We start from the raw sequence: 24124 nt of genomic DNA, 5'->3' as shown, positions 1-24124 counted from the left end.
AAAAAAATAGAAAAAAAAAAAAAAAAAAAAAATGTGAAAAAGACATCTGTATAAATCCAGAGAATTATTAATATATACAACTCCGCGGAGCGTTTCCCGTGACGTTCGTTCAAAGTCAGTAAAATATTCGATCGTTTTGGAGTACGGTGTCCTGCGTTTCGGCGACGGATTTGCAGTGTTTTTTTTTTTTTTTTTTTTTTTTCATCAGGAATTTCACTGGCGCACCGCGTATGCCTTTCGCGGTCTTTTGGAAAATAAATGACGTCGGCTTTCGCGCCGGGAGTGCGCGTATGGGCGTGTACAGACCCAGGCGGGGTGATCGATAAATTCATTTATTTTCAAACACGATTTCGCGAGCCACTCAACGGTCTCGTATCGAATTAAATACTCGTCTGGCCTGGACAAATATCCAGACAACATCTGCGAGCAATTTCGCCGTGAAATATTCCGGCTGGCGTGTTTGTTATTATTATTCCGTCGTATTATACCGCGTATCATTGTGCCAGAAAGAGAAATATCCCTCTCTCTCTCTCTCTTTGTTTCGCGATAAATTTCATCTCGCCGGATGATTAAGAGTAATTATCTATCGGTTTCTATCGGTTAAGTGGGTGGTTGTAAACGCGTTGTAATAAGTTTCGAACGGTCACGAATTCTCCGCGATAGAGAGGAGAAATACTCGAGGATTTCGTGACGCCGGCCAATAAAGTCAGCGGCCGCTAATTTTTAGGACCCCTCGGAACGTACGCAGGGGCCGATGTTTGTAGGCCGATCGATCGATCGATCGATCGATCGAGAAAGAAGGGTCGTTCGTTCGTTCGTTCGTTCGTTCGTGCGCGAAACCACCTACGGCGAAGGAAATACGGCTTTCAGATCTTCGGCCGCGTTTAGATTCCAATCTAATAAATACTTCCCCGTTTCGACGAAGGGGCTCTCACCCCCGAGGTGAGTAAACGTACCCGTGAGAACGTTGTTCTTTTTCTCGCCCCGTCACCTGCGTCGATCGTTACGCAGGATTCCATAATGGAGAGTTGTTGCGATCGATGTTCGCCTTGTGGTGCTACCCCCCACCCTTTCTCTCTCTCTCTCTCTCTCTCTCTCTCTCTCTCTCTCTCTCTCGTACGAATCATGGATTTGGGTGCCTGTGGATATGCACGTCGTTTCGCGTCGCTTATCTGTTTCTTGACTCGTCTGAAGTTGCGATTATTAAGCGAGAATATCCTCGAGCTTTGACTCTGTTGATACAACATTTTCCTCTCTCGATTGGAAACTTCTTTATCGAAAGTTCTCGTGGAAATTCCTTCAAAGATCAACGATCCGAGTGACGAGTTTGTTCGCGGGTTAATTTCAATTTTTCCACCGTGACGATGCTATCCTCTATTCGAAGCGTCCGAAGTACTCGCCGTGTTATACGTTGACGCGAGCGACAGTGTGCAGGAACGTCGGATCGACGAAGGTGGCGGAGAGGCAGGAGGGAGGAGAGAGGAGGCACGATACGGAGATAAAAATCCAATTTAATCCCCGTAATCTTTACGGCGGCGGATTTAACCCTGTTTGCCACGGTGGCGGGGGTGAAGCTCGTGCGAAAGAATAGTAATTTTAATGGCGCGCCTAATGACACCGGGCCGGCTCGAGATTTACGGCCAATCGGCGAATTGCGGGTGCAATCGCTCCATTAGGAAACCGGTGGAACGGCTGGAACCGGTAAAGGATCGATGGCAATCGCGACGGGTCATTATATCGTGTGTCTAGGTATTACATAAGCGACGACCTTCTCTATCCGCTTCCCTTCCGTTTTACTTTATTATTCTCCGTCGTCGTCGTTGGCCTGACGTATCGCCGCACGGCACACCCACGACGCCCATAATTCACTGCGAAAACCCATGCAACCCGTTCCTTCGTTTTCCTCGGCCATTGGCCACTGTATGCACACACATACGCGACAGCGCGAGCTGTTTTGCAACGCTCGCTGTCCCTCGCCGTGTCTGTCACTACCGTGCACTTATCGCGTTCTAGAGTGTATACACGATATAATTCTAGCGTCCAGCGATTCCACCAGAGATCCCTGCGAGCGCGCACCGGCCGAGAGATATCGTCACGTTTTTACCTTTTTTCCGCGGGCAGTCACGGTGCACACACACGTGTGCAACTTATCGTTTCGTCGCGGCCTTTGCGATACGCGCGCTGTCGTATGTCGTAGACCCGCGGCTCGCCAGACCTCGATTCCTCGGTGTAAATAAATATGTACACTCCGAATTTAACTCGGTCGCGTGGAAAAGCAAAAACCGTAAATCCAAATTCGCCGGTGATGTTCAATTAATATTTTTGACGATATATTTTAATATTCTTCTGCGACGTTATTTTTTTCTGTGCCAAATTTTTCAATGGTCAACCCTCTTGTAACACGCTGCAAAAATTATACGACAGCCTTCCTATATCATATTGATCTGATAACACGGTTTAGGTTAGTTTCCATATAGCATGATAAGCAGAACCCCTTGGCATACGAATTAAATGAAATTCGATGTAACCAAAGATGAATGTAAAATGTGACATTTGTGTAAACTTAACGAAGATAGTTTTTACACTCTTGCCATGTCAGGCATGTGGCAAATATTTTTTTTATAGCCTTATATACACGTATTAATTAATGTGCGAACGTTTCAGAAACGTCATTGTATGTCAAAGGTTTAACACTAGAACCATTGGAGATTAAAACGGAGATGTTAAAGTAAAAAGAAAAATAAAAAAATAAGAAGCTTTGCAATATACTGAAGTACACAAGCTTTTATTTATACGTTTTGCGAAAAATCATTTAAATCTCTAAATATATACTGTTTTACATCTATCAAAAAAAAAAAAAAAAAAAAAAAAACCCCACCAAAAAAACAAAAAAAAAAAATTATAAATTGGTCATTTTGACCATTTTGATCGTTCTAGTGTTAATAAACTTGGACAACTTGGTTCATGTAGCATTTTTTCAATCGCACTGTATTCCAAGCTTCGCTACAATACAATATCTTCCATTAATAAATACTCGGTGTATGTTGTATCAATAAATAATAAACTGTATTTTATTTTCAGAAACAAGAATGCAGACATCATTAGTGCAATCTCGAGATATACGTCAGAGATGTTCGACTGGGTGAGGCCCGTTCCTTTTTTTCTACGCGCGATTTTCAAAGGAGAAGAGGAATATTCACGGAATATGCACGATACGTAAAGGTGAGCAGCGAGTCGCATTTTCGGTTTACTTCGGCAGAAGGGGTTCCCCGGTTCCTCCATTCTCACGACGATGCTATCTGACCGTACAACTGCGAAGCAGCCTGTGTGTTAGCTACCTGGCGCATTATGCCACCCCATATAGGCCCCCGCTTGTTCTCCTCTCATTAACGCCACGATGAATCTATTCATCGACACCATCGTTCACAGCCGGAACACGCACGAAAATGAAAAATGAACGGGGATTAACGCGTCGTTGACTGATCCTGGCCCTATCTCCCGTTATATCGGGTTTCTCGCGATTTAGGCTTTTTTTTTTTTTTTCTTTTCTACGATGGTGTTCTGAAGATTGGTTGGATGAGTGTCAAAGTCGGGAGATTAATGGTTAACCCTTTTGAACCTACGTATACCTACTGCGTGTACCTCAGTCGAGGTACATGTGTACATTTATGTTAGGAGAAGTTGGAATAAATTCAACGCAATCGATCTCTTTGCTTCCACGAGTTGTATATTCTTTTGCACAATATTCTTCTGAAAGTGTTGGAATTTATTAATTTGGGGCAGTGGAATGTTAGTTCTCCAGGGTTTTACTTTTAATATCGTTTGAATTGAATATCTGATTTTACAGACACGTGTTTAGTGTTCACTAGCTTCATTCTTTCTAGAACTTTCTTTCGTTGTACATACCGTATAATATATACAAAGTAAGTCACACCTACATACGTATACAACTCTCACACTTTGACACGCTGAACATGTACGCGTATATGCGTCGGCAGTTACACTATAACAGAAACAATATTGTATATTTTTTTACTCAACTTTTTCCTCTAGTTTGTGGACGAGCTGTCTTACTTTACATCGGAATCTTCAGTTTAATCGAAAAAAGAAACAAAGTTAAGTATCTCGAATGTCTAGTAATCCAGCGTAAATTTCAACCCCAATGCTGAATGTTGTGACGGTTAAAAGTCGTCTTGAAAAAAACACAAGCACAATTACTGCCACCGTAGTAGCGTTTAAAGGTCATTTCGACCAGTTCTCGAAACTCAATCATCGAAATCACACCGACCGAGGGAAAAAAAAACGAGACTAGGGGAGTCTGACAGGACGAGGCAGAGGAGAGGACTGCGGAATCGACATTAGTCGTTAATGAGAGAACGGTGGTTACTGGCCACACCATCGTGTCACGCCATCGGGGCAGTCGGCGAGACCCCATCGTGAGAGCATCTCCGTACCGAAACACCGTGGTAGACTATTCACGCTATATTGGTGGAGGAACGGGGGGGCCCACATTATCGCGGGGGGAGGACACGTGGCTACTTTATAGCGAAGCGACGACCGAGGGGGCGCCGAACGTGCACAAGGGAGCGCTCATCTTTTGACCGGACGCTCGTCCATCGTCACTCCGCGAGCTAATGGACCAAAGTTTACCCGCTCCGCGGAAACTGAACCGCGAAACATATTCACGTGCGCCGAAAATACGTATTGTTTTTAGTGCGTACAATGTCCTTTCTTTCCGTTTTTTCCTTCTCTCTGTTTCTGTTTTTTTTTTTTTTTTTCATTCGGGTTCGGTCAACACGCAGTCAGAAGCATTACAAAACTCAATTTCCGGACGCTGGCACGATTTTTCGTCGAGGGTGGAAGGGAGTAGAAAGGCACGACCCGCCTGGGTCGGTCAATGCGCGTATTTCGGGCTTGACATCAATCGACCGCGAGCAGCAGGGGGAAAACCTTTGGTGTCGCGCGGACGGAAGCCCGTGCAATTAATATTCGCCAATCCAGCGGACCACCCTTCAACGGGAAATCGATAGCGTCCCGGAGTCTGCTCGAGTACCCGAGAGTCTTCTTGCTTCAATGTTTCTGTTGCGGTCGCTGACTGTGGCCGACGACGAGAATGAAACTTTAGAAATTCATCGCCGATTCGAAATCACATCTCTCTGTTTCATTGAATATAATTTTCTTGGGTGGTCGACCGCTGGTCTAACTTTTTCTCTAGCGCGGCCAAGTTAATAATTTGCATTTCGATTGTCCTCTGTAAGGGAGACATCTTTACTTAAATTTGGTAACAGGTGAAATTATAAACTTGATAGTTACAGTGGACCTAGGTATGGCATTGTGTGATGTAGGTAAGTACAAATTTTCATTATCATTGATAACAATTCGGGATAATTCGTGTAATGTTAATTAAAATTCTCACTGCTTCTTACGAAATTTTTCAGAAAATTGAAATTATGTATCCATTAACATTAACTTCTATATACTTGGTGATTGCTTCGAAACGAAGTCACGTACTAGAGAAACGTAATCAACGAAATTTCATGCCAAATACCATTTAAACAGGTTGTTTGATTGTTTCCAATGCTATATCGTTTCGTTTCAAGTGAAGTTACTTTACTCGTTATTTCAATGTTGAACAACAAAAACAGAGGGCTCGTCGAGACGAGACGAGAAACGCAATTTTAATATTCAGCATTTATCAGGTAATAAGATCGTCAAAATAAGTTTGTGCGACCAGTGTTGAAACGAACATCGTATCTGTTGAGAGATTTTTTTGAGATTTGTATTTTGAAAAACGCACAAATCGTAGTGGAACATGCATAGAACGTATGGATTCCCGTGTGAAACGAACAATTACACAGGAATCCCGTGATCGAAGTCTGAGTTTGTTTTCCACGCGTGTATTTGCACACCTCCAGTTTGCACGCGCGTGAAGCAGCGCACGTTGGCGAACGATCGGGAAGGGGTGAAGTGGCGAGCGGAGAGGATTTTTCTACGGCGTTCGGTGGCTGGGGAAAAAACAAAAAAAAAAAAAAAAAAAAGGGAGCTATATCCGATAAGCATCGCGGGCCTCCCGGTTTCGTTTCGCTCGTTTATCACCATTTTATCGCCGCGCGTGATTACCTGGCCGTACTCGACGTTAATTTACATTTCCTTCGGCTTTGTGCGTTGCTTCTGTTCGTTCACGATTAGCGAAGAGGAGGAGAAAAATTGACACGGTGTCCCCTGGACGCCAGTAAACTCGATACTCGAGGAGATGCAACCGGTCCCCGCGTGTGCCCTCCTCTTGTTTTACGATTTGCCGAAGCGAGGAAGAGAGAAGAACTGCTCGAAACGCTCAGTCATGGGGTTTTATCGCCTCGCCACGTCTAACGTAACCAGTCGGAGGATTTCGAGCGGCTGGCCCGTCGTAATTAAAATTTTAAAGCCGACGATGATTCTTCCAGCCTCTTCGTGTCCTATCGTCGCGCGCGGGGCTCGCGTTAATGACCTCCGACCCCGGAACGTTTTACAAAACGACTTTGCTTCCACTCGGCTTTTATTTGCATACGTGTAAACAGACACGCGGGTTTCTTCGACGCACGAACGTTTACGAAGTGTAAATTAACGCAACGCGGCACTAATTTACGTAGCCCGTCCCCTACCACCTTCCTTCTTCCTCTCGTTTCACCGGATCCGGGAGGATCGTAAATGGAAATCAATGCGCAATAGTTATAATCGCGAGAGCGTTGGCTTTATATGTGTGAATGTATGATATGTACATGTGTGTTGTGTCTGGTGTGTTGTCCTTTGTTTTGAAGAGGAGTCAGTCGTAGAGAAGATACCGCACTGTGATTACAAAGAGAGAGTGTGAGAGATCGAGAAATCAAGAGTATCAGCGTTATGAACTAACTTGCATTTGCTCAAGTATATATTTTAGTATATTATTATACTAATATACTAAAATATATAGTATGTATTTAGTATATTATTAATATACTAAGTATATACTAAGTATACTAATATAGTTATACTAATTATATACTAAGTATACTAAGTATATAGTATGTATTTAGTATATTATTTCATTATTTAGTATATATTTAGTATATATTTAGTATATTATTTCATTATTTAGTATATATTTAGTATATATTTAGTATATTATTTCATTATTTAGTATATATTTAGTATATATTTAGTATATTATTTCATTATTTAGTATATATTTAGTATATATTTAGTATATTATTTCATTATTTAGTATATATTTAGTATATATTTAGTATATTATTTCAAGTATATATTTAGTATATTATTTCATTCTATGATCCGCTCACATATACAACGCCGTATGAAAGCAAAAGTCGCACGACACGTCGGACTCGAAACCAAGCCGAGACAGTAGGCGCTCGACGAACGCGAAACGGATTTTCTTCGTTCCGATTTGTCGCGGCTCCGAAGTCGTCGGTGAATCACGCGAAACGGATTCTCGGTGCGATCGACCAATCGCATTATCGGCGCGAGAACGTCGTTTTAAGGGAATCGTCGACGATTTGCTCTCGGTGTCTGGGAAACGCACGTGCGTGCGCGATTCGCCGTCCCGTCGTTCCGTTCGACTGCTTGAAAAATGCCTCGAGACGCGTCGCCCGTTGTTCTTGGCCGTCTCGTCGACGTGAAAAATCGACGCGCGAACGATCCGACGTCTCGCGATTTGTCAAATTCCCTTCTTCTCCCGTGATCCCGGACACAACAACAACCGAAACGACTGTCCATCGGGAGTGGCTTTCTTTCTTTTTTCCAACTGGATATATATATATATATATATATATGTGTGTGTGTGTGTATATATATCGGTATCGTGCGTGAAACACGCGTGGAGCTGGCCTACCGCGCGCGGACAGAAGAAGAAAGAGGGACGGCGTTGCGCAACGTCGGGGTTTTAGGTTTCAAAATGATTGGGGTGAAATTGGGGTAAGCCGATACCGTCTGGCTACCCTCGATGTGATTTCCTTCAAGGGCGATACACGCGTACCTACCGGTCAATTTAGAGGCCGTCTGTCACTCGTGGAAGAAAAGATCCTGAAAACTCGCGTTCTCCCAGACTTTTCATCCTCTTTTTCTCTCTCTCTCTCTCTCTCTTTTTTACTCTTTCCCTCGTAATGATTCCGCGTCACGAGAGACGCTTCTTCTCTCGCCCTGTCTGTCTTTTCTCCGTCTCGGGTTTCGATCTTCGGTCGGGTGCCGATCTTTTGTGCGAGCTTTCATGGCCTTCCTCGACTCTATAGAGTTTCTAAATTATGTTGTGTATGGAGAATATGTGGCAGTTCGTCAGGGACGAGTAGCTGACGATCAATCACCGTTCTCGGGATAGACTTTCGATCGTGTGGACGATTGAATTCCTTTTAAAGTCGCTTTTTATTTTATTATGAAAACGGATGACGTAAATTCTTCAACGTCTTTGTCTCCATTGACGAAGAAACGTAATAGCGTCTAATTTTCAAGCATTTGTCACAAATAGAGGAAACACAAATTTCCAATTTCTAAACTGTAAATTAGTATCGCCGACGTAATTGTTCGATTCGTCAATCAAACATCGTGGAACTATCAACACATTGACTGCCATGATCACTCGCTACTAACTTTACGATATTTATCTTATTTAAATCAATTTTTAAAATTTTGCCGTAAGAAATGAATTGAGTCGTAATTCTCGAAGTATTCATAGCGGTAATTTCAGCAAAATTGTCTAACAAGAATGACGAATAAACACACTGTTGACAAGAATATGATTTTATTTCGTCATATTTAATATTTTTATAATATTAATGGAAATTATACTGTGGCCCCCCTGAGCGCACCATATATTACAAAAAAGTGCGTGGCGGTCAACGTGTTAACAACGCGCGAAGCTTCTAAATCTTTTCCCAGATCCAACCGATACGTCCAACAATGCATCTCGAATACAATGCACCTAACTGATACACGACACGTATCCTTTTAACGTCGAAGTTTCACCTGGGAACGAATCGCTCGCTCCGCGTCTGCCGCTCTGTCCGCCAACATCCAGGTTTTCTATTTCAAGGAAATGAAGATTGACAGGGTCCACGTGGCCGGCGGCTCGTCATCTCGCGGTGATTTCCACGTCTCGTGCGTTTGCGCCCCCATATTGTGCGTCGACCGGGCAACAACCCTCGCCGGGGGGAACCCCTTTGATGACTGGTCATCTCCGCAAATTGACGAGCATCAATTAACCGTGGTCAGTTGCGGTCTCGGTCTAAGACACGGCGACAGGACTCGTCTCACGGTACTTAGGATTGTTCGCCGGAGTGGCTTATCGTGGCCGATTGCCCTTGTTCAGCTCATCGTTGGCAAACACCGGTCGACCCGGCCGCCGCCATGCATTGTTGACCCGTCATTCGAGGTTCGTCTTGCCGAACCTGTGGGAACTGACCGGTGGTCAGTCCCGGTGTCTCTTGATCACGGGAGTGACGAGCGTGTTAAACGGCGTCACTCCCGCCGTTCATTCGCCGCGTCTCGGATCTTTCGCTCGTCAACCGCGATAAGACACACGTTGTCGAAAGGGTGTTGTGCGCTTTCATTGGCCCGGCACGTTGGACTTTACGCTCGTCAAACAGCGTGTTAACGGCGCGATGACCGCTGGTCAACAATAAAGCTGCTGCTTCCACGCGTTTACGCGCGTTTCTCTCGGGCTGTTTTGTATCGATCTCGTCGACGAGAACGACCGGGAGCGGGAGAGGTATCTGTGGAAATTGGGGAACAGACCGATGAAACGAAATACTTTGGCTACTATTGGTCAACATCTTGCAGCTGTCACTTTCGTTGTCCTTTGTACTTTGACGTGCATCAAACTTACGCGAGATGGACAAGCTTAATTGAATTTCGTGCTTTTATGAAACTGTTCTTTCACTCGACTTTGGGACACTTGTCAATTTTCAATACTCTCCGTGTTGAAAATATCGAAATGCGCATCTTGCGTCGAAATTTTGTCGATTCGTTATCTATAATTTAAAAGGGCTCGCGTCTTGCGATTTATTTTTATTTCTCAATTGCGTTGAATTAATGAAAATTCTTCTATTTCTCATCGTAAAATACAATTAAAAACAGACAATCTTTAGACACATGTACAAGATTCTTTCAGATTAATGAAAATTCTTCTATTTCGTCACTTATACTACATAAAACATACCATAGAGAATATTTATATTGATATAACGTAAAAAGAAGGTTGAAATATTGTTACTTTCGAATCAGCCTGTAGCCTGCCCTATTTGATTTGGAGGACAGATATAATAACAACGGTAGTAGCGCGGAATGTCTCGTCGAAACGAGAGGGGACCGTTGATTCGGAATAAATGCGCGCGGATTCGGCGCGGGATGAAGGCGAAACTCAATTTCTTGGTATCTGAATACCAGGCAATTACGCGTGACGCGCCGCCAAGGGTGGTGTATACGCCACATATGTATATATCTGTCATTTTCTCCGCGGCCGAATTTGAATGTCATCTTCGTATCCCCATTCGTCCTTTTCAATTTATTTCCCTGGCCCTGCTGGATGGATGCCTCTATCGACGAGCCACCGGGAGTGATTTGCATTTTTCGGAAAAAAAAAGAAAGAAAGAAAGAAGGAGAAGAAACGTACGACACATATCGCGCGCGAGCGACCGATTTTGCAAGTCAGATGGGAGAGAGATATCGCGCGAACGGTGTCGTGATAAATCGTTCCCTGCTTCAATCGTTCGAGCGTTAGATCGTGCGACGTTTTCATAATGGCCACGTGAAAATGGAGACGTGACTCTATCGCCGCTCATTCTCCGATGGGATTCTGCCCAACCCCCATCGTTTGAAACTTCATTTCCAACAACCTGCTGGTGGTATCCGACTGCTGTTTTCACTCGAAGTAACAATCTCTTTGGAAAGCGACGTTCTAGATAAGATTAAACGCTTTGCAGAACTTGCGTTCTACTCGTTTCTTGCGGATAATTTTCATTGAATATTCATTGGATTCACTGTAATGCTCTCGCGATTAGATTTTTGAGAACGTGTCTGGTCGCCAAAAATAATTCTTTGACGAAACGGAACATTGCAATTAAAGACTATTATTTCTTGTCTCAGCTTCTTCCCGCCGTGTTTTGTAATATATAAATTGAAACTTCTTATTGTTGTATTTTACACTCGACAAAAGTCGATATTCGTTTCAATTTATCATTGACAGAAATTCACGATAAAATACCTCTCAATTCATAGTTCTTTAACGAATATTTTCTCAGTTTATAGTTGTTCAACGAACTAACAATCCATACGTTCTTTGATACATATTTGCCAAATCCTTCATATTTCTATTTAATCGCTGCGTTTTACACTCGCCCCGAAAAGTCGATACTCGTTCCTTAGACATTCACCTTGAAGGCAGAGATACATTCACGATGACAACAAACCATTTTCACAGTCCCGTCAAACTCGTTATGGAATACGTCAATTAACAAAAGCTCCGCGAATTTTCCAAATGGCCAGGCGTAATCTACTTATTCGCGAGTTTCTCGCTGTTCGTATGGCAGCGAACGGCGAGCGGAAACTAGGAAGCATCTCGCGAGAGAAGACCCACGGTTCGAAATGGGTACTTACCTCGCTCCTACGATTTCCACCTAACGAGCATTTAATCTCGTAGGCAGAAACTGGAGGATGATGAAGTATTAACGTAGAGAAGCGGGGCATTAATGCGTCCGTCCGCAGTGGACAAAGTCACGAATAAGTGTACCGTGCCGGCCATACGTACGGCCATCGCGTACACATAATATTTGCATGGGAAATTAAATGTCTGTTTGCGAACGGAGGAATGCCGGTTCGTTGAAAAGATCGAACGTAGCGGCGTAGCCGTAGGCACGGTGGCCGCCCGCTACCATATTCAGAGAGAGGATATCGTACGTGGACTCGCATCGCTGGCAAACGACGACCTGATAAAGTATTCTCTGTGATCCGTTCGACGTTCAACCACGTCGATGTGTTCCCCACATGTCTGCCGTTCGATCGTGTCCCCCGAAATTTTCGTCTCTCTCTCTCTCTCTCTCTCTCTTCGCTCGCATTCGACTCGACACCGGTATACGTGCGACGATTTCCAAACGATCGTTTCGATTAAAACGATAAAAATGAACGGACAGAACGGCTGACTATTTGGAAATATTCGAATAATTATATTATATTTGTTACGTGTGTGTTTTAACCCCTTGCGCTGGAATGACGCACGTCGAGAATTTTTTTTCTCCAAAAAATTGCAATATTTTCTCAGTGTTAAATATATTTCAGTGTAACACAGGCGAAACGAATAATAAATTTATTACATCTCAATGATTTTTATCCAGCGATATCGATACCGACGATTTCGAAATGAAAGCGACGAATTATTGTATACCGTTGTGGTCACTCGTTATGGTCCGCAATCAGTTGCCAACGTGGTTAAAGTTTCATTTTGTATCGAGACACTACCACTCTCACGATTATGATTATTACAGCGTTCAAATGCTCTCGCGAGCAGCTGCAATGTGGATTCTTTTGATTATTAACATCAAGTGTGAAAATTGCGGTTATTGCAAATAATAATACAATACGCGTGGGTGCACGTTGTCCATTGACAACTCAATGACTTTGAAACTCATTTACGTCGGATATCTTGACAAATTTGAAGATCGAACGCAAGGAAATTGTTTTTTTCTTGCCAGCTTGCATTGCCAGTCTCTTTTTACCAGAGACCATGTTCTAATTTTCCACGATCGAAATTCTACAGGTACAAGTCATATATACGTGGCAGAATTTTTTTTTCTTTTTTTTTTATTAAAGAACATTTCCCTCTTGCTACAGTCAGTCAAAGTTCGGCCAATTTAATTAAAGCCAACTGACGATTTTATTAAAATCGAGGGGAACATCGGTGTTCTAATTTGATGACCAGAGACGATGGAAGAGTTAATCTTCGAAACCCTCTGACAAATGGTACCTGAGAATGACACGCTGGAATGAGATTCTTGCGCCAGCAAGCGAATCGCGAGCGCAGTTTCTCATTATCGCAATTAAGAATGTCGCAATCCGTGGGTTGGGGGGAGAGAAAAGGTTTTCGTCAAAAGCGCGTCGCCGGTCGAGACATCGAATATTTCGTCTGAAACGGTATCTCTCCCTGGAGGAGACCGTCTTTCCGACGACGTCTGACGTTTTCGCAGGTATATAATGTTTCTAAGGCGGTCCAGCTCTCTCTCTCTCTCTCTCTCTCTCTCTCTTTCTCCTCGTTCTTTGACGAGAGAACAGCAAGCAGCGTTCCATTGAGGGTGCCCCTTTGATCTCCAGTCAAGCTTTATTGAACGTCGGGGCGCGATTGGCGAATCTCAATCATATTCTATTTCGTCGAGATTAAGGGAAATTTGCAATTATACGGATTACGAGGACGCTCCTTGCCAAGGAATATTCAATCACGTCGTAATTTTCTGGTTTTCCGTCGTCTGAAAGACGTCGTGCTTCTTTCATTCTTTCGCTTTACTTTTGAATCTTTCCCGCAAACCGGATTGACAATTTTTTACGTTACATTGCGCTGCGTTACGTGTGTAGATGTAGATACAGTACAGATCAAAAGTTGGATTGTGTGTATGTGGAATATTTGTATATAGGCCCTTTTAATATCAATAGTGATTTATTTGCTCAGGGTATTTTAGTATACTGTATTTTAGGAAATGAACATGTTTCTTGTTGTACAGAAGCGAATGCGATAAAAGAGGTGGATACTATATATTGATATATAATGGCACGAACTGTGCGTGTTATACGAAACATTTTCAAATTTCACTAACTTATAATATTATTATAGATTTGATTACCAATTGATTTACAATTTATTGGTAAAACTTGAAACGGAGGAATTGCAAGATATTTTATACAGGCGTGATTTCATAAACATCAAAGTGCTTGAACAGTCATTATCAATTACGTTAACAATTTTCTACGATGTATATATTTTGTGTATGATGTGTATATTTTTCTACGATTTTCTATATTATTTTTATTCTACGATAGTCTATATTATTCTATAATATATTTTCTATATATTTTTCTACACAATTTTCTACGATGTGTATATTTTATGATAATTTGATCATCGAAGTCTATGTAACAATAATATGTGGCAAGCCTAATTCTAATTCTTTCAGTTTTCATTTTCGGGACAAATTAATTTCTTCGTAAAATTCTTTGCCCATTAGGTTTAAAATATGGTTTGATACTTGGAATTTAATATTCTTCCGATTTATGATGAAAAAAATATATGATCCAATTAAAAAACAAAAAAAATGCAAATAGCCTCGAAAATTTGATTCACGAAATATTAATACGCCATATCTTGCCTACCTTAAAACCATACAACTTTTGTATTGCACAATTTTTCATTGGATGCATAATTTAAAAGTTACTTCAGGTATGCAAGTTACGTGAATCAGCCTGTATATACATGTATGGTATAATGGTCTAATTTTTTACATAAACGAATGACTGGTCCCAAATATTATACCAACAGAATCACGACGATCTTTATTGGCCTATTTTCGTGAACCGCTGCACTGTGTAGACATTCTCTCTTGTGAGACTTCAATACTCTTTTCACTACTACTTTCCACCTTCTCATCGATTCTCCTGTTCATCCGCGAGTCACGTATTCCCCTTCAACTGAAATTTTTCTCTCGTAACTCGCGCGAACACACTCGAGCTTCTTCCTCCCTCCGCTATTCCAGGCGTCGTCAAATCGTTTTCTTTGTCTCTCTTTCTCTCTCTCTTTGACTGCGCGTTAAGCGGCGAGTTTACGCTGATCGCTGCTGAGATCATCGCGGTGTATCGGTAGCCTCTCTTTCTCTCTGAGGCTACGCGAGGAGAAGACAAACCGAGTTGACCGGAACGAAAAGCGAAATTAAAGAGCCGGGTTAACGACGTCGTAGCTCACCGCGTCGCGCGGTATCTCGTCCGCGGTGTTCGGTTTTCCAGCGCGCGTAACAGCGTCGTAAAGACTCGTCCGGGCGGGTTCCGCCGTTTCCGTGACTCGGCTCCGTTCGCGTTTCAAGGCGGCTGCATAAACATCGTGGAAAAAGTGTCGCGTCAAAGAGGAGATCGACCTCTCTCCCCGTTGGAACACATCGTGGCTCGCTAGATGTGTATGTACGGTGACGCGAGGAATGCGCTCGCGATTCACGCGCGAATGATTCCGCCCTCTTCGACCGGACGAAAGGGCTGCCGCTAGGTGACACCGGGCGTCGTCATTACGACTAGTCGAGGCTCGCTCGCTATTTACCCCTGTAGTTAAAGCCATCCCATAAAGATTCAGATAGCGCTGGAAAGACCGTGTATCCCTCGTCGTGCCTAACAGTGGTTCGATGTAAACTGCGTCGCGAGAGGTTACATCGCAGCGAGGGGAAAAAAGAGAGATTCTCTCCACGGTACGCTCGCGTACGAGGAGGTGTTCTTTTTTCAGTGGACATCATGTTTCGTGATCACGTATACAGAATATAGAAAATAGACGCGAGACAAGGAATACTGGATAGAGAAGAAGAAGCGTGTTCGACTTCAATGTCGATTTGATCCGTTCCAAATTTTTTTTTTATTGATTCGTCTTCGACTCTCGAGAAATGAACGATTTATTTATATTTATTTCTTTCAGGTGTTGCAAGAGAATGACAATTTAAAAATTTACTGTTTCCTTCGTTTCCAAATTGATACGATTTTCAAGAAACAAACGACTCGCTTCTAATAAATAAATAATAAATAATAAATTCGTTTATTCCAAGATGATGTGAATTTCGAGGTACATTTACAAAACCATGTTGTTTACAATGTCACCTTTTGCTTGTCCGTTGATTTTCAACTTATGAATCGATCTGGCGAACATCTTAAAGTTTCCAGACTTGAATCTCATCTTCGTTTCGTTCAGCTCGTTATTGTTAATCGCAAACAGGAGATTGATTCCGGGGAACACAAAGCAAAGAAAGTCGAAAGATGATTTCGCGCGTATTCTTTCTCAAAGATTTCTCTCGATACCTGTTTCTTTAAAATTCACCGCCGAACAGTGAAATCGCCATCTTTTCTTTGCTTCGTTTCTCAAGGACGAGAGACGAGTAGATAGCGAAACGGTTGGCACGCAAGAGTTCCAGAACGTTTCGGTAAAAATTCAGGTAAGGGGACGCGAATTTTCGGCCGCTGGTCGACGCGCGTGTCGGTTTTCCACGATTAATTACCGAGGCGGTGAGCGCCGTAAGAGCGCCGACAGGTTGTCGACGTGGCGGAACGCGGCGGAGTAAACCGGTGTCATCCCCCGCGGCCTTTCGTCCTCTCTGACATTCTGTGGATGTCGGAATTTCCGCGACATCATTTTTAATCACGCGAGCATTTTAGCGACGCGCTGTTCCCGGACGCGCTTTAATATAGCAGCAATGCGGTTATGCATAGTGATGAGGAGGAGTCGGGGCATGGTGTAGTAGGAGGATGAGGGAGGGTAGAGAGGAGGCGGCGGTTGCCGGGTGGTAAGCGCGCGAAATGCTTCGACTAAAAACTCCATCTGTAGGCAAATTGTTTAATTACTTACGATATTGCGGGGGTGCCGGCGCTGGCGAAATTCGACGAAGCACGGAAACACCTCGGGAAAAAGAGGCGAAACGAGCCCACCCCGGGGTGGGATGGGTGGAAACGAGAGGAGACGGTCGGCGGCCCTCCCTCGGAGGGAAAACGGCGACGCTCGAAACGCTGGTGGTGGCTAAACCGATTTTAATCTATGTGGCCAGCGAGCTTGAATTCGTTAATTTCCACGAGTCCCCGGTCTCGTTAAAGGAATTTAATTGCGGCAAGTGCGATTGATTAAACCCCTTCGGGGACGATTCGATGGAGATTGACGGAAAGGAGCGAGAGATCCGTTTCCTCCGGTTACTCTTCTGAAAGTCCGTCAGTGAAGACGTCGAGCGATTTTCCTCGTTAAACGAAAAGACGCGCGGGCCGGGAGTGCACGGGCTGGGAAAACGAATTAAATTCCGTGCCCGGGCGGCGGATGCTCGCGGTGGAACAAAGCGGCATTATATTTTCCCGCGGTTTTAAGCGCAATTTCACCTTTTTTCTTTCTTTCTTTTTTTTTTTTTTTTTTTTTTTTTTTTACGACGCTTCATTTTATACTTCATTCCCTTTGTACTTCGTGGCTTGCGCAAATTGAAGTGCTGTCCGACGCATAACCGCTTCAACATTATTGCAATTTTCTTTGCCCGGTGCCCGCTACAAAACCGGCCACGAAACAAAACTGCCAGGCTGCCGCTTTTGTAAAAGGGAGTCATGTTGTAATGCGTTTACCTGCTGCCGATATGCACGCGCACGCGAATGTAAACGCGAACGACGCGTTTTCACTTTGCATCGCCGGTTTAATGGAGAAGCATCGAATTTCCCCTCCCCTCCCCTCCCCGGTGTAAACAGCCCCGGTTTTTCCATGGGAAAAAATATTCCATGCATCCGTGAGAGACTTTAATACGGCAGAGTGATTGCGATACTCGATCGTTCTCTGACAATAACCAGCCTGTGTCTCTCGTTTCTCCCCTCCTGTCTTCGCGTCGGTCGTCCGCTCGACGACAGAATTGAATAAAATTTGGTCGGAAACAACTGACGAGAGGTATTTCATGCCGTTAGAGAAAGGATCGGCTGCTCGTAAAAATTGCTCCGCTACCGGAATGCATCGCCGTCCATGGTGACCATGCGCCGTCAAAACTACCGTAATAAAAATCGCCGACCGTGTATAAATCGAAGGAACGATTCATCCGGCACGACGAAACGTCAACACAGTGTGCCTCATTTATATCGACATCGAGACCATCTCGAACTCGTCTCGAAACGACGCTCGAGGCGGTTAATGGACCTCGACGCAGCTGTATCACCTGCTGCGAGCGAAAATCTACATTTCGAAGGGTCTTCCTCCGAAAACTCCACCTCTCGTGGAAACATCGTCGATCAACGATCAACGAACGTTACATCGGCGTGTACGAAGCTGGACCTTTGCTCGAGGGCAAAGTCCATCGTTAATTAGTACTCGGACATACTATTTACTACTTTCGTGCTAACAACGGTTTGGTAAAGTTGGTTTATACATTCGAGCGTCGTACGATTCTAAGGTTTGGGTCTACGACATCCAAGTTGTTGCAAACGACGAGTTTATCCGTGGCAAGTTATTCCGTGATTTAGCGGGAAAATCATCCCTCTGTCGCGTCGGGGCTTTACCCCTTGTTGTACTCGGGCTCGCCAACCCCAGCGCGAGAGCAACAACTACCACGACCCAGGATGTACGGCGTAGGATCTGCACTGGATTTTCTAACCCTAGTATACCTCTCTCCTCTGCCGACTCGCTGGAAATATTTTCATAGAAATGTACCGCGCGGAAATGACAAGGGGTAGCTAGACGAGGTGGCGAAGGGAATATTCGACCACCTATAACCCGCAGGGGCTCAGATGCTCGACGATCCGTTCTCTTTTTCTCTCTCTCTCTCTCTCCTTTTTCTTTTTTTCTTTTTTTTTCTTCTTTTATTTCCTCCTTTCCCTAGCAACAGGACGCTCATTACGGGGCGGGGAACGGGGGAGGGCGATGGCGTGCCGACGAAACGGTAATTGTTTTTAATCACTCGGGGGGGATGGTCGCGCTATTTCGACGACCGGATGAGCCGGGGACCGATGCGGTTAACCAGGAACTAACCCCTCGCGCGCGTTTTCCCTTAATGTCCTGCCACTTCTTTAACCCTTGCGCGCCGTAGTATCGCGGAAGGAAAGGGACGAGATTCAGAGATTCGTATCTCTCCATCGCGCCTTTCAGCTCCCCCCCCCCACCCCCCCCCCCCCCAGGTTGTATATCGTTGCGCGTTTCAGAAGACACTCCGCGTTTAATGCCTTTACGCCTTTAATGCCTTTTCAGCCGAGGCGCGAACGAGACGATTACGACCTCAACTTTTGTTCGCTTGGTATCGATACTGGAATTATCGTCGGTGATAAAGCGCAAGATTTGTGCGTGTTTGGTAAAATTTATAGTTGCGACTGACAGTGGAAATGATTATTGGAAATGAAAATTTCAAAGTTGTTGGAGAATAAGATTACAAAGGTTAGAATCGAGCTATTTTGTGTGATAATATCAATTAGTTTTTTGATTTTTGAACTTGCAAGATGAGTTAAAGATTTTAATTATTAATAAACATAAATAATATAATTTGTAATTTAAATCTTTAATATAAATTATATTTATTAATATATTTAAATATATAAATTAAAATTAATTAAATTTATTACATAATAAATATACAAATATATTTATTAATAAGTTTATATTAATAAATATATACAAATATATTTGTTAATATAAATTAATAAACAATGTAATGTTCCTTTACTTTTTGAAGAATTTACACAGCTTTCTGACGAAAAATATTATACACGACTCGAGGAAAGGAAGGAGCTTTCATTCTTCTTCATCTTCCGCAAAATTAATTTAAAAACGAAATCTTGCAAATCCTTCAATCCTTCGATCTCCGCGTACCATCGGCGTGTTCTACCTTTTACTGGAACGGGATTCTTTTTCTAGTCTATCGAAAGCGATCTCGAAGGAGTAATATTATCTACTCGTTGCGAAATCTCGCGTGCAATCGGCGCAAAATCGTTTCCGTGCTCATTGTCCCTTTCTGTTTCTTGCGCCCGGGACACAGTCACTGTGTGGTTGCTTTCAATAGAGCAAACACTGGCCACGTTTACGAGCTGCCTTTTTAACGTGCGTGTTTATAGGAAATTTTCTTCTGCTACCGTGGAAGGCGGAACGTGGCGTCTAATGGGACACGAAAAGGCACCAACACTCGTTGCTTCACGAGTACACGCACACCATCGGTAATCCATAGGTAATTATTTGCCCGTGTATTACGTGCGTGTGCGCGATTTGCCGTCGATAGTGTGTTCATCGTGTATACTCGGATCGAGACAGATCGGAGAAACAGTGCTATGTAATTGGTCATTATGACGGATAGGATAATCGAACTGTAAATGTCGCGAGGGTTAATTGACGCGTGCGTTGTCTTCATCGATCGAGACATGACGTCGGCTGTTGAAACCGGTTCTTCCTCAACCGGTTGTTCCGTGATCTAGTGTAAAACAGTCGTGAAAATGCACGAGAAAATACACGACTTTGTCAAATTGATTTACGTGAAATGTAAGTTTGTTACCAGATTGTCGTGTTAAGATCCAAGTATCTGCGTGCCTGTTCTCAGAACAGATTCATCAACTTCGCTTTCAATTCCGTTTATTCGGATTCACGACTAATGTTCATTAACTCGCGTTTGCAAGATCATTTGCCGAAAAGAAATTTCACGAGCGATTGTTGATTCGTAGTTCGGTATTTGAGTCACAAATAGTCTTCCGCTACAATTTTACAACCAGAACTAGCTCCCCTAACTCCAAATCAACCTAATGTTCGAACCATTCTGCACTCACGACAAGTGCCATAATTCTCTCTCGAGTGGTCGCTTAATCAGAGTCACTTTGCCAACTCTGAACGCGAATCGCGTATTCTACTCGTTTGCGGAAGATACAAGAGATTACTCAACGCGCGGGAAGTAGAGTTACCTTTGAAAAAGAAAGAAAAGGTCTCGTCTCCATTTGGTTTCACCGGTTCGCGACTGCGAGCAGTCAGGTGTGGGGCACGTAGCTCGAAGTGTCGAGTAAACGACGGAAGTTGGTCGGTCGCTGGTAGTTGCTTGTCAACGAACGAAGTTGAAAGCGTTCGCGCGAGGCGATGCGCGACGCGGCGCGAAAGGAGATCGCTGCCGGAACGGTGTAATATACGCTGGCGAAACTGACAAACAAGGCTCGTAACGGGTTTTACGCGGCGGGCAATTATCAGAGTTGTCAGCCAGTCGGTTTAACGCCTCCATTTATGCGAGTGTAAACGCGTACCGGGGGGGTTCGAAGCTGCGAGCCAATGAAATGTTAAGCCCGGCGCGCATTAATCTCCGACTCCGGTGCACACCAGCGATATACGAAATACCGTTTTACATCGTTCCTCCTGAATTTACTCAACCCGTTCACCCGTTTAATCCGCATTACATCGTTTAACTATGACCGCGTCACACGCGCAACCTCCGACCTCTGCTCCATCGAGTTACACGTACAGCGGATATATGCTCGCGGAAAATATGCTCGTACGTTCGACGAAAAATCGTCGATATTTCAGCCTCTCGTTGTTGCGTCGAGCACAAGGGGTCGCAGAATGATTCAACCGGGATCATTTGCAGCTCGTTTGATTTCTCTTTTTTCTCCGAGGATGTTTCGAATTTTTATGTCATGTGAAAAAAGGTGGAGGATTTTATGAATTCAATGAACACTAAAAGATTCTTCTCTCTACAACGATCCATGGTTTCATTTTTCGTATACGTTTTCGTATCATTTCGAAAGAGAATAGTTTTGAAAGCGATTGAAAATTTGTCTCTTGGAAATTTTGCAAATTCGAAAACGTCTTTATGGACGCTTAAATATTTATCTCGCTGCTGAATCCACCTTGGTCTTGAGGACTAAAATCTTCTACTCACAGTGATCCAGAAGTTACCAAAAGTAACCCGATGTCCACGCTACTGTTCATCCAGATTGTTCCCAAGACCGGATCGCGCGATTTGGAACGCGCGTATGTTGATCGAGTATAGCAGTAATAACAATCGAAACCGATTCGTCCGAAATAAATCACACGCAGCGATTTTGTTTGTCGTCGAGGGCAAGTTACACGTGTTCTCGATCACGACGAAGAGATGCCTGACGTTGGTATCGATATTGGATTCAGCGAAAAAGAGGGAACGAGCAACGTCGCGTAAATACGCTCGATACGAATCGCAGTCGTTGGTGCGTTGGACAGTCGCGCTTGACAAGACTGTGAACAAGCGTAAAGTATTAAGGCCGGGTAGCGATTAATTGGTTGGCAACTCGTGGATCGTCGCCGGATCGGACAAGAGGGAACGGCTGGTCAAATTAGCGGGTAAAGAGGCAATCGGGCGCGCAACCGCGCGGCAGCCCACGCGATTACGCCACGCGGATCGCGCTCGGTCGTTCAACTTCTCACGTCGCCACGTTGCTACCGCAGTGATAATTAATATCCGGCCGTTTCCTTGACGCGCGAGGGCCAACGCGACGTCTCAGGTGGGGAGGGGGAGGGGCGTGACGCGACTTCCGATCGGAGATGAGAGCGTGGAACGATCGTACAGTGGAGCACGGTTGCACGGGTCGAACAATATCGCGACGATTCCGCACGCTATCCGGCCGTTAAATTCGTTGGCAATTAATATAAAGGAGCGGCGTCGGAGAGTGAGAAATGACGAGACGACGACGACGACGACCGGGGGTCGAGGGTGTGTAACGTTATCGATGGCGGATGGTTGGCCCGTTTTCCTTTCCTTTCCTTTCCTTCGATCGACTTGATGGAATATCGAGCACCATCTAATGCACGGTCTAAAGAATATCTAATTATCAGGCACGTGACCCGACACGTGTGGGAAGCTCCCGCCGCTATTTTCTGATTCATTTATCGACTGCGCGGCGGATGGAGAATGGCGAGAGGTGGCCCCTTGGTGAGATATTTTGTAAAGTTTACTCGGACCGCGCGCTGTGAAACTCACGCCGTTTATTAAGGCCGCTTTTTACGCAACAGCGAGCCGCCGCGTGTCTACCTGCGTGTCTCGGCGGTGCACGCGCGCGTGCCACACATTGGACGCATTATGGCGCTACACTAACAGCACGCTTGCAATTAGTCAGTGTCGATGGTAAGTAACAGCACGGCGTGTGTGTTTCGTCGTGCCGCCGATCGGAATTGGCTGGGACCAAATGTCGAGACGAAAGCCCTCCCCCCTCGCGTAATTGGTCTCTGTGTACCGATATTGCACCGTATGTACGCATTAGTGGCAACGTACGCGCTCTACCTCCACCTCCTTCTTCGTCTCTTTCTTCGTCTTCTCTTCTGAGCCGATACGCACGCACTCAGACGACAAGTGCCGCCACCGCCCGCTCTGTCCTACGTGCAGCGCAATACGGTGCCCATTAGAGGGTTTCACATAGAGCTTCGAATCATAATGGCGTATAATGCGCGGCGTGTTCGATAATTTCCATACCGCTGTCGCTCTCTCCTCCGCTTCGCTGGGTGTACGCGTTACGCGCATGCAAGCAAGCGTACATTCTCGCAATACGATATTTATTCTCGTAACGAGGATACTCTAGGCTCGATGACATTTTCAAGCGAAACACAATTGCGCGCGTGAGTGCGCGGAACACAGAGAGAAGTAGTACACACGCGACTCTCGTGCCCGAAGCTTTTTGTTCGAAGGTAGGAAATATTTTTTTTCTCATTGCGCCGTTGGAGCGTGCTCGAGAACGTCGCTCGAGGGTCTTGCCACGAAATTTTCGAGTGTTTCCCATGCCTGTCAAATCGCCTGGTCTCTCCATCCCGGGTTCCATCTCCACCCGACGCAATACCGTCAGGTATGGGCCTCTGCTAGAACCAGCCGCCGCTGTTACTGTTCACGTACTCGTGCCTTGCTACTCGCTGGCGACACCCATTACCGCCCCAATGACTCCGCGGCCGTGCTTTAATATTTACTATTGCATCCCTCGAGCACTCTCGAACCCGTGTATCGTGCCACGGTCGGACGCCATCCACCCGTCAATATGCTTCGATCCTCCGCGCGCAAGGGTGTTGTGCCAAGAGGGTAGCATCTCGCTATACGTTGGAAACGATTTCGAACGTGGTGTTTGAAAAGGGACGGGGACAGGATGAGAGAGTGAGAGAAAAAGGGACCGGCTGTTTAGCGTCAAGGGAGAGGGGGTGGGTAATGGCGGATAGAGAAGAAAGGGGGGGGGGGGGGGGGGGAGGTGGTCGCAGCGCTAACAAGTAAGCGGCAGGAAAACTGGCCCTGCTCGCCGCGAATTGAAAGCGGAGTTAATTGATCGGAAGTCTTGAGGCTGCACGTGCCGTTTTTACATTGTGCCTCGCATCGTTTCGCCGAGCCGTGAGGAATTGCCGTCGCGCGTTACTCGAGAATAAATAGTCACGTATAGGGCGATACTTTTCTAGCCTTCC

At 44.7% G+C, this 24124-nt stretch overlaps 1 long non-coding RNA gene across 1 annotated transcript in view; it reads left to right on the top strand.

The window, feature by feature from the left end:
• Nucleotides 1–3223, top strand: part of LOC122533579 — a 93564-nt gene extending 90341 nt beyond the window's left edge. Inside the window, exon 4 of the long non-coding RNA XR_006307748.1 lies at nucleotides 3082–3223. This is a non-coding gene — a long non-coding RNA (uncharacterized LOC122533579). The remainder of the gene's footprint in view (nucleotides 1–3081) is intronic.
• The last annotated feature ends 20901 nt before the right edge of the window (nucleotides 3224–24124 follow it).

Source organism: Frieseomelitta varia, unplaced genomic scaffold (assembly GCF_011392965.1).
Source record: "Frieseomelitta varia isolate USP_RPSP 00005682 unplaced genomic scaffold, Fvar_1.2 scaffold_54, whole genome shotgun sequence".
In the NCBI taxonomy this organism is placed as follows: Eukaryota; Metazoa; Arthropoda; class Insecta; order Hymenoptera; family Apidae; genus Frieseomelitta; species Frieseomelitta varia.
This window is presented reverse-complemented; position numbering and strand designations above follow the sequence as displayed.